Genomic DNA, 10826 nt, shown 5'->3' with positions numbered 1-10826 from the left:
TGGCTGTTCGCAAAGGTGTTTATTGCCACACCCTTAGCCCCCTCGAATGTTCTAACCACGCCTTGTGACGCAGTGCCACAGCCACTCCCTTCGAGCCCTGATTGGCGGCTCGTGCTTACCGTCAGCTTCTCCTCCGCCCTCCTTCGTTCTTGCCTCGACTTGCCAGGCCTGCCTCGTGGTATTTCGCGCCAAACCAACCAAAGAATCGAGGCATCATAAGCAATGGAAACCTAACTCTCATTTTTCTATTCAACGCAAAACTAACACAGGAAAAGGACTATTCTTACACATACTAAGAAATAACTGAACTATCGCGAGGCTACGTGTTGTATTGTGACTAAACTATGAGGGGGAAATTAACCTTTATTGTACAAAACTCAAAACCACAACACTATATACATTATACAGTCACGTGAAAAAGTAAGGACACACCATGTAAAGTTTTGACTTTTTCAACATGGAGCGATTTGATCTTCCTTTCAACAATATTGATAGATAAAGGTGATATAATATAACAAATATCATGGAACATTTACATTTTGTAGTCCATTGTTTAATTTAAATAAACATAAATGCAAATTTTGCATGTGGAAAAAGTAAGAACACCCCATGAAATGTTTTTTAAAATCTTTTTAACATATGTGGACATATCAACATTTGATCTTCATTTAAACAGTATCTATAGATAAAGGTGATCTAATTGAACAAAAAACAATGGAGAAATTGACTTTGCAATAATTTATTCAACAAAAAATTGTTGCACAGCGTGCACAATTGCATGCACAGCTCGTTTCAAATCCCCCCACAACATCTCGATGGGATTTAGATCCGGGCTTTGACTTGGCCATTCCAGAACCCTCCATTTCTTTCTTTTCAGCCATTCCTTGGTGGATTTACTGGTATGCTTAAGGTCATTGTCATGTTTCAAGGTCCACCTTCGGTTGAGCTTCAACTTTCCGACAGATGGCCTCACATTATCCTCAAGCACCCTCTGGTACAATGAAGAATTCATAGTGGATTATATAATGGTGAGCTGCCCAGGCCCTGATGCAGCAAAGCTGCCCCAAACCATAATATTTCCACCACCATGCTTTACAGTTGGTGTCAGGTTCTTGTGGTCAAATGCTGTCTTTGGTTTTCGCCAAACATGTCTTCTGGTACTGTGGCCAAATAGCTCAACCTTTGACTCATCTGTCCAGAGCACATTGTTCCAGAAGTGCTGGTCTTTGCCGAGGTGTTCATTGGCAAACTTTAGTCTTGCCCTGATGTTCTTTCTGGACAGCAAAGGTTTCCTCCTGGCACACCTCCCATGTAGATCAAATTTGTGCAGCCTCTTTCGAATGGTAGACTCGTGCACTTTGACATCAAAAGTGGCAAGAGCTACCTGTAGGTCCCGTGATGATATTCTGGGGTTCTTGGAAACTTCTTTCAGCATCTTTCGGTCTGCTCTCTAGCTGAACTTACTGGGGCGGCCTGGCCTGAACAAGTTGGCAGTTGTTTGGAATCTTCTCCACTTGCAGATGATCTTCGGGACAGTCGAATGATTGACTTCCAATTGTTTGGAGATCTTTTTAAATCCCTTCCTAGACTTGGAGGCATCTATAACCTTCTTTCTGAAGGCCTCAGAGGGCTCTTTTGATCTCGGCATTGTGACGCCGCACACTTCAACAACAAAATGAATGAATGAATGATCGTTTTAAGGTCATTTTTCCCTGCTAGAGCGGGGGTTAGCCTTGCGGGCCCCATGACAATCATGGTTCCCTGTTTGAGGCAATGTTTTTATGGCCGGATGCCCTTCCTGACGCCAACCCTTGGTCACGCTCTTACGATGCGCAGGGATACGGTGTGCCTATTCTAAATCGGGGTACACACCGGGATCATTCATCCCAGCAAGCTGGTCCTCAATTTGCCGACCTTGGAAGGATGACAGGCTGAGTCAACCCCCCTGGCGTTAATTCAGCGATCGACCGGGATTCGAACCCAGGATCCTAGGATCCCAAGCCGGCACCCTAACCGCTAAGCCAACACCAGGCTTCCATGCAGCATCCAAACCAATGGGCATGGTGGGGTCCAGACCCCTCTCTGTCGCTTCAGGTAGCATTCACCGGAGAATAATTTCACATCTTCTTCAACAACACCATCTTCACAACATCTTCACACTTCAACAACAAAGAGAAAACCAAACTAAATGTCTGAGGTATAAATAAGACAGGTACCTCCAAGATCCTCTCCAACGATGTTCGACTCATTTGCACCTGAGCTGGTGCACCTGATTCTAATTTTAGGTATTTGAAATGGTGATAAATGTAGGGGTGTACTTACTTTTTCACGTGACTGTATATGTATATATGTATATACTACTGTGTTCAAAAAGTATCCGACCTTTATTTTTTGTGCGTAAAAAAAAAGAAGCTAGGGAGGCGTTGATTGGTGCACATATGGAGGCGATCCTAATGCGCACGATCGTGAATTTTTTCCCACCTGCAGAAGCTGTCACTTGACGGCAGACCGCCGATGAGTGAGGACATGTAAGTGAGCGCCGTCGGATTTTCGTTTTTGACAAAATGACGGAAAAACTTGAACAACGCTACTGCATCAAATTTTGTGTAAAGCTTGGCGATTCCCAAGTGGAAACGATCCGCAAGATTCAACACCGTTCATTCCATTATGAAGGAGGATTTGGGCTTCAGGAGAATCTCAGCGAAGTTCGTACCAAAGCTGCTAACGATTGAGCAGAAGCAACTCCGTTTGGAGATCACACAGGACATGCTGGAGACTGTGAACAGCGATCCCAGCTTACTCAGCACAGTGATCACTGGCGATGAGTCCTGGGTTTAAGGGTACGACCCAGAAACCAAGTTGCAGTTTTGATGCAAGTTTGATGAAACACAAAATTTGATGCAGTAGCGTTGTTCAAGTTTTTCCGTCATTTTGTCAAAAACGAAAATACGACGGCGCTCACTTACATGTCCTCACTCATCGGCGGTCTGCCGTCGAATGACAGCTTCTGCAGGTGGGAAAAAATTCACGCGTGCGCATTAAGATCGCCTACATACGTGCACCAATCAACGCCTCCCTAGCTTCTTTTTTTTTTACGCACGAAAAATAAAGGTCGGATACTTTTTGAACACACACACATATATATATATATATACATATATATATATATATATATATATATATATATATATATATATATATATATATATATATATATATATATATATATATATATATATATATATGATCGTTTTTTTAAGGCCATTTTTCCCCGCTAGAGCGGGGGTTAGCCTTGCGGGCCCCATTACAATCATGGTTCCCTGTTTGAGGCAATGTTTTTATGGCCGGATGCCCTTCCTGACGCCAACCTTGGTCACGCTCTTAGGATGCGCAGGGATACATAAAAGATGGGGGTATGATATGCCTGATTTAGGGTATAACTGGGCCTTTTAAATAAATCTACAAGACCTATCCAATTTAAAACTCACTCAAAAAGAAGATTATTACCCGCTTGGTGAGGATAATGATATATGTGAAAGCATAAATAGCATACAACAAATACACGATTTCAATACTAAAGAAACTATATGATAGCAAAGCGATAGTTTATATGATAAAGAAAGACAAAAATTGGATAAAGATAGAAACCCGAGGAATACAAACCGATTTAACAACAGGAAGAAGGGGTGGCATTACCTATCATAATATTAATCTCGAGTACATTTCAGAAAAATAATTTTTTTATTTAATTTGAAATTAATTAATTTTAATATATAATTATTTTTATCGATTCCATCATCATTATCATCTATAATATGTTCTTTATTTCCATGTATTCACTCCTCATCCGTTGTTACCCCTACTACCTCTTCCCTTGCTGCCCTTATCACCCCTTCTGTTGTTGCCCTTACTTCCTCCTCTTCCTTTGTTACCCCTGCTACTCCCGACTTCCCTTGCTGCCCCTGCTACTCCTACTACCCCTTCCCTTGCTGCCCCTGCTACTCCTACTACCCCTTCCTTTGCTGCCCTTGCTACCCTTGCTGCCAACCTTGCTACCCTTTTTGCCCTTGCTACCCTTTCCTCCTCTTCCCTTGCTACCCTTGCTATCCTTTCCTCCTCATCCCATGCTGCCCTTGCTTCCTTCTCAACCTTTGCTTTCCTTGCTTTAATTTCCTTCTCAAACCTTGCTTTCACTTCTTCCCACTTCTCCTCTTCCCTCGCTTCCATTTCCATTGCTTCCCTTGCTATGCTTTCCTCCTCTTCCCTTGCTCCCTCACTTCTGTTTCCCTCATTACCCTTACTTTCCTTGCTTTCTCCTCCTCCTCTGCTCTTTCTTCCTTTGAGCTCCAGAGAATATTATACATATATACAGTCACGTGAAAAAGCAAGTACACCCCATGCAAAGCTTTGACTTTTCCAACATATTTCAACACAGCTATTCGATCTTCACCTCAACAACACCGACAGATAAAGGTGATATAACACAACAAATATGAAACATCTACATTTTGTAGTCCATTGTACAATCTAAATTTAAACATAAATGCAAATCTCACATGTGGAAAAAGTAAGTACACCCTTGGCTCTAATAGGTGGTATTGCCCCTTGGCAGAAACAACCTCAAGTAGGCGTTTCTTATAACTGTCTACCAGTCTCTGACCGACTGGGAGAAATTTTTGCCCACTCCTCCATGCAGAATTCTTTCAGCTGTGCGATGCTTGAGGGGTTTCTTGCATGCACAGCTCGTTTCAAATCCCCCCACAACATCTCGATGGGATTTAGATCCGGGCTTTGACTTGGCCATTCCAGAACCCTCTATTTCTTTCTTTTCAGCCATTCCTTGGTGGATTTACTGGTATGTTTAGGGTCATTGTCATGTTGCAAGGTCCACCTTCGGTTGAGCTTCAACTTTCCGAAAGATGGCCTCACATTATCCTCAAGCACCCTCTGGTACAATGAAGAATTCATAGTGGATTCTATGATGGTGAGCTGCCAAGGCCCTGATGCAGCAAAGCTGCCCCAAACCATATTTCCACCACCATGCTTTACAGTTGGTATCAGGTTCTTGTGGTCAAATGCTGTCTTTGGTTTTTGCCAAACATGTCTTCTGGTACTGTGGCCAAATAGTAGGGCTGTCAACCGAGCCGAGACCGGGACGAAATCCCGGCGGTTTCGGCTTTCGAGACGGTCTCGGGACGGTCCCGAGATAAATTGATTGACGCAATTTCTCGGTAAAAAAATCCCGGTTAAAATTCCAACTTCTTGCAGATATTTTCCATAATAGAGGCATTTATTGAGCCTTGCTTTCATTACTCTGCTTCTGCACAAGCATCATTTTTCGCAAGTGCAGCTGAACTGACACAAACGATGATAGATAAAGTAAACTCACTGTTCCAGGATTTTCCCCTCGTCAACAAACAATGCACTGCAAACGAATCCGAATCCGGATCCGGATCTTCACCAACATCTAATCATGTCGTCCTTGTCACATACGCTGCATCTCCACAAAATTTCGTCCGAATCCGTCCACAACTTTTTGAGATATTGTGTTCACAAACAAACGGACAAACAGACAGGAGTGAAAACATAATCTCCATCGACCTTTGGTGGCGGAGGTAACGACATCAGGATAAAGGTCCCAATGAAAATCCGCCTCATCGCGGCTTTATTTAAACCGTTGAATCCTTCCGCTGTATCACTCCGCCTCGCCCCGCCCCACTGCGGTCACGTGTCCGTCCTTGGAGACGAGTTACGGAATGTGGTTGCTATGGTCTTTTGCACATTAATATCGAGGGACTCGCTCGAGCCCCGTGAATGGAGCGACGATGTTTATTTAGATTAAAAACACGTTTATAACGGATTATTCTACACACAATGTATTAATACAAGTACAATACATTATGTAGTTTTATGAAATTAGTTTTTGATGAACATTTATGTTTAATTGCAACGCTAAATCTATAAATTGTAAGAATCCCTCGGGGTTTGGTTTGACGGTTTGAATGTGAAAGTATTTTGGTTATCTTATCTCAACTTTAGGCCTGATAAGTTGATTACGTTTACTTTAGTCACAGAGTCAAAATAAGGAGGAGGGGGGGGGGGGGGGGTGATCACTACACCGCCTGCTTTATAATTTACTAGCAGAAGTACCCGGCATTGCCGGGCGGGGGAGGGGAGGGGAACGGGGTGGGGGGGGGGGGGGGGTAGCGAGCCCCTTGGCGATCACAACTCACAAAATGATAATGAAACTCCAACCGGGACTCGAATATGCCTGGGCAGAAATATTTTCTCCCTCTGACATTCTGAGCAAGAAATTACACGACAATACAAACTGTAATGAGATAACCCGATCCCGTCGGTGGCCGATCATCTGCATGTAGGCGGTGTATTTTATTTCATCCCGGTAAATGGAAGCTAAGTCAGAATTTAAGTACTCAACATCAGAAATGAATTTTTTTCATTGTTGTTTATATATTGTAATGAAAGTCCATTATTTTTGAAGCCTTATTATTTTTTTTTATTTTTTTTTTTTTTTTTTACTTTGCCGGGAACCGAGCCGATCCGAGATCCCGTTATGAAAATTGAAAATTTATCGAGACGGTTCCGAGACGGGATTTTGAATCTAGCTAACAGCACTACCAAATAGCTCTACCTTTGACTCATCTGTCCAGAGCACATTGTTCCAGAAGGGCTGGTCTTTGCCTAGGTTTTCATTGGCAAACTTTAGTCTTGCCCTGATGTTCTTTCTGGACAGCAAAGGTTTCCTCCTGGCACACCTCCCATATAGATCAAATTTGTGCAGCCTCTTTCTAATGGTAGACTCGTGCACTTTGACATCAACAGTGGCAAGAGCTACCTGTAGGTCCCGTGATGACATTCTGGGGTTCTTAGAGACTTCTTTCAGCATCTTCCGGTCTGCTCTCGGGCTGAACTTGCTGGGGCGGCCTGGACTAAACAAGTTGGCAGTTGTTTGGAATCTTCTCCACTTGAAGATGATGTTCCGGACAGTCAAATGATTGATTTCAAATTGTTTGGAGATCTTTTTAAATCCCTTCCCAGAATCGTAGGCATTACATCTATAACCTTCTTTCTGAAGGCCTCAGAGAGCTCTTTTGATCTAGGCATGGTGATGCCGCACACTTCAACAACAAAGAGCAAACCAAACTAAATGTCTGAGGTTTAAATAAGACAGGTTCCTCCAAGGTCCTCTCTAACGATGTGCTCATCATTTGCACCTGAGCTGGTGCACCTGATTCTAATTTTAGGTATTTGAAGTAGTGATAAATGTAGGGGTGTACTTACTTTTTCCACATGCGAAATTTGCATCCATGTTTATTTCAACCATACAATGGACGACAAAATGTAAATGCCTCATGATACTTGCCATACTACAGACTTGGCATTTAATATGGAATATTTTTTTTGTGGGGGTGAACTTACTTTTCAAGATGTCTTAGAACCAAAAGTTCATTGGAATTATGTTGAAATTATTCTAGATTTTGTTAATGTGACCTTTAAAAGAAACAAAAACCACATTTGTCATTTCAAAACAAATAAATTGATCCTTGAAAGTGATGCAAACTGATATCAAACTCAATTCACGGACAGTACTGTGTTAAACCTCTGTACGTTTTCCAGAAGTATCTCTTTATTTTGCACAATAGCCAAAAAAAAATTCAACAAAAACAAAAGCTAAATTATGACTGGGATTACGGACAGTAAAATTACAGTTCAGTACTTCGTGTGACCCCCACGAGCATTCAGGAGAGCACGTACACGTCGAGGCATGCTGTTCACGACATTTGCCAAGGTTTGGACAGGAATCGCTTGCCATGCAGTGACAATAGTCTGCTGCAATTCACGCACAGAGGTGGGCTGCTGGTCCAAGTTGTCGATTTGACGCGTTAATTCTGCCCACAAGTTATCTTTCGGATTCATATCCGGGGACATGGCAGGCCACTCCATATGCTCTACACCACGGTCAGCAAGAAAGTGTTGGATCATGTGAGCACGATGAGGCCGTGCATTGTCATCTTGGAAGACAAAGTTTCCTCGAAAGGCTGCACGAGCAAATGGAAGCAATGTTTCTTCCAGAATGACCCTGTACTTGAACTGTTTCAGGTTTCCATTCAGAACAACCAGGTCAGTTTTGCCCCCTGCATGAAAAGCAGCCCAAACGGTCACCCCACCACCTTCAGCTTGGACTCTTGGCACTATACAATCTTCGTTGTGGGCTTCATGCACTTGTCTGCGCACTCGGACGCGGCCATCTTGACGATAGACCAGAAATCTAGACTCGTCACTGAAGGTCACATGATTCCAGTGTCCTGGCTGCCATTGACGGTGCTCTCTGGCCCACTGCAATCGGCGCTGGCTGTGTTGTCTGGTCAGGCGTGGCTTTCTCAGGGGATGCCTGGCACGATAGCCTGTTTGAACCAGTTGTTGGTTGACTAGCCTTCTGGATACAGGCACATTTGTCAGTTGCTGCCACTCAGCCCTAAGCCGATTAGCTGACTTGGTACGGCCATTGCAGACTAACCGGTGCAGCTGGCGATCATCTCTCCTTGTGGTTCTGCGTGGATGTCCTGGCCTCGGTATTGGAGTAGGGACACCCCTCTGAGCATTTAGTTTCAGGATCTTTGACACCTGACCTTGAGTGATGCCATACTGCCGAGCAACAGCACGCCGTTTCATGCCAGAATTTCGTAAAGCCACCACTCCATGACAAACAGCATTGTCAAGTTGACGGACCATCTCCAGAGGAAGCGGCAATAACTTTTGTAGACGTGCAGCAGTTGTTTTCCACTAATACAGAACGCAACAACCCTTATATACCCGATTGTGAAGCCAATCGTCAAATGTACCTGTCCTTACATTTTGTCACGCCACCTGTGATATAATCCTGTTATTGACTTCTTGCTGCGAAAGACAATCAGTGACATGGTTCTTTCAACAAAGACATCACCGAAGGGTAAAATAAACTCACCAGATTGATATACTGAGTTCACAAAGTAAACCCAAGTCAAGAAAAAAAAAAAAAATTCCATATTAAATGCCAAGTCTGTATATCACCTCCATCTATCAACACCGCTGAAATGAAGATCAAACAGCTGCATGTTGAAATATGTTGAAAAAGTCAAAACTTTACATGGGGCTGTACTTACTTTTTCACGTGACTGTATATCCCCTTTTGTGATTGGAGTTCAATTTATTTTTGATTTGATACATGCTCTGAAAGACTTGGAAAGTTTTTAATATTTGATGCCAAGTTAGATAATGGACTTGCCATCAATTTAAATGTGTAAAGAAATCTGATGTGGGCTGTAATATGCTTTTCAAAAATTATTTTTGAATGAGTAAATTTTATGGTTGAAGGAACTGTTTTTGTGAATGAAATGTAGTTCTGATCTGTGTTAGGAATTGCTGGAATGTATCCGGACGTCTTTGCAAGTTCATTAATGAATATGTGCGTATCATAATGGGAGTTGTTGTGAAAAAAATATGGGAATGAAAGTGGGAGATTTATCATTAAGATTACAATTTTTATGAGCCTCTATATTTACCGGTGAGATGACAATGATCTCTAACCTTTACACCCTTGATTTTCTTCTCATCAATTTTCTCCTCACAAATATGACATGCTATTTGGCTGCTCAAATTCTGTTTCTTCTTCTTTTGTTCGAGGATTCATCGGTTTATTGGTTTGTTCTATTATAAACGTTGAGAGCACACAGTCTGCTTCTAATCGTTTTACAAACTCATAAGCCGCGTCTTTCCCCCTATAAAGTTCTTGTTTGTTGTATTCATCGCCAACGGATGATTTGATATAATAACAGAAACCACAAGGAGTATGTTTTTGATATGTATTCGTGGATGATTCGTTTGGATTTGAAGAAGTGGTATCTGTCGTGGAAATCAAGCTCAGACACGACTTGACCTCTGGGTAGGTTTAATATCATTTTAGATCGGTAATACATCCTGTGAAAATACATACATACATACAGGTATCAAATCGGAGCATTCATGAGCAGCAAAGATAGTTTCCATTTAACCATGGTTAGCGCAGCGCGGCATTTGGGGAGGGGCGTACATACCATTCAACTACTGGATAATGTCACAGTGAGTCCCGCTGAAGTGACCGCACGCCCCGGTTGTCCCGCTCTTATAGACGGCCCCTTCCGTAGCGAGCACCCTGGGTTCACCTTGGATTCCGAGCAAACATAATTTCACTACATTCTCCCCGCCGTTAAAACTATACTGCCGCTCGGCTGGTTGCCCAAGCATCAGCAATAAACGAATGGTCACGTCAATCCATGTCGATGGCAGGGTTACTGCAACCTGTAAGCCGGGATAGCATCAATCCCCAGAAATAGCAGGATTGAGGAGGATATCCCAGTCAAGAAGATATCGAACCGAGCAAGCAGTGGTCATCCCAGGGAGAAGACGATGAGCCCGTGGGTAGCAGGAGTCTTCCCGTGGGGTAGTCGGCATAGCAGCTAGATGGATAAGGTATACCTTAGCATTACGCAACACATGGCATAAGGTGCGCCTTGACGAAGAGCGACTGTCCATTCGTCGCAAGGCAACATGTCAGGAAGGTGTGTCAATGTGGAAGATGTATAAAGCAGTAGCCCCCCTTAACAGTAAGTAAGAGTACTTGACAGGAGGGCGCTACAGTGAGTCATTACAGTAAGCACTACAGTAAGTCTGTACCTGCCCTGGCTCCCAAAAGTCCATACGCATTACAAAACGCAAACTCACACGCAAATCTACCGTTGGCAGCGATCGCACGAGACACGAGCAGCCTCTGAAGGCTGTCTGGACGA

The 10826-nt window shown here is 43.1% G+C and overlaps 1 protein-coding gene across 1 annotated transcript in view; it reads right to left on the bottom strand.

Annotated features, from left to right (window-relative positions):
* The window catches only part of EIF4E3 (eukaryotic translation initiation factor 4E family member 3), an 82420-nt gene that overhangs the window by 51217 nt on the left and 20377 nt on the right, over nt 1-10826 (bottom strand). The gene's annotated exons all lie outside the window — the stretch shown is intronic.

This window comes from Myxine glutinosa, chromosome 11, assembly GCF_964187855.1.
Source record: "Myxine glutinosa chromosome 11, kmMyxGlut1.1, whole genome shotgun sequence".
NCBI classification, from domain to species: domain Eukaryota; kingdom Metazoa; phylum Chordata; class Myxini; order Myxiniformes; family Myxinidae; genus Myxine; species Myxine glutinosa.
This window is presented reverse-complemented; position numbering and strand designations above follow the sequence as displayed.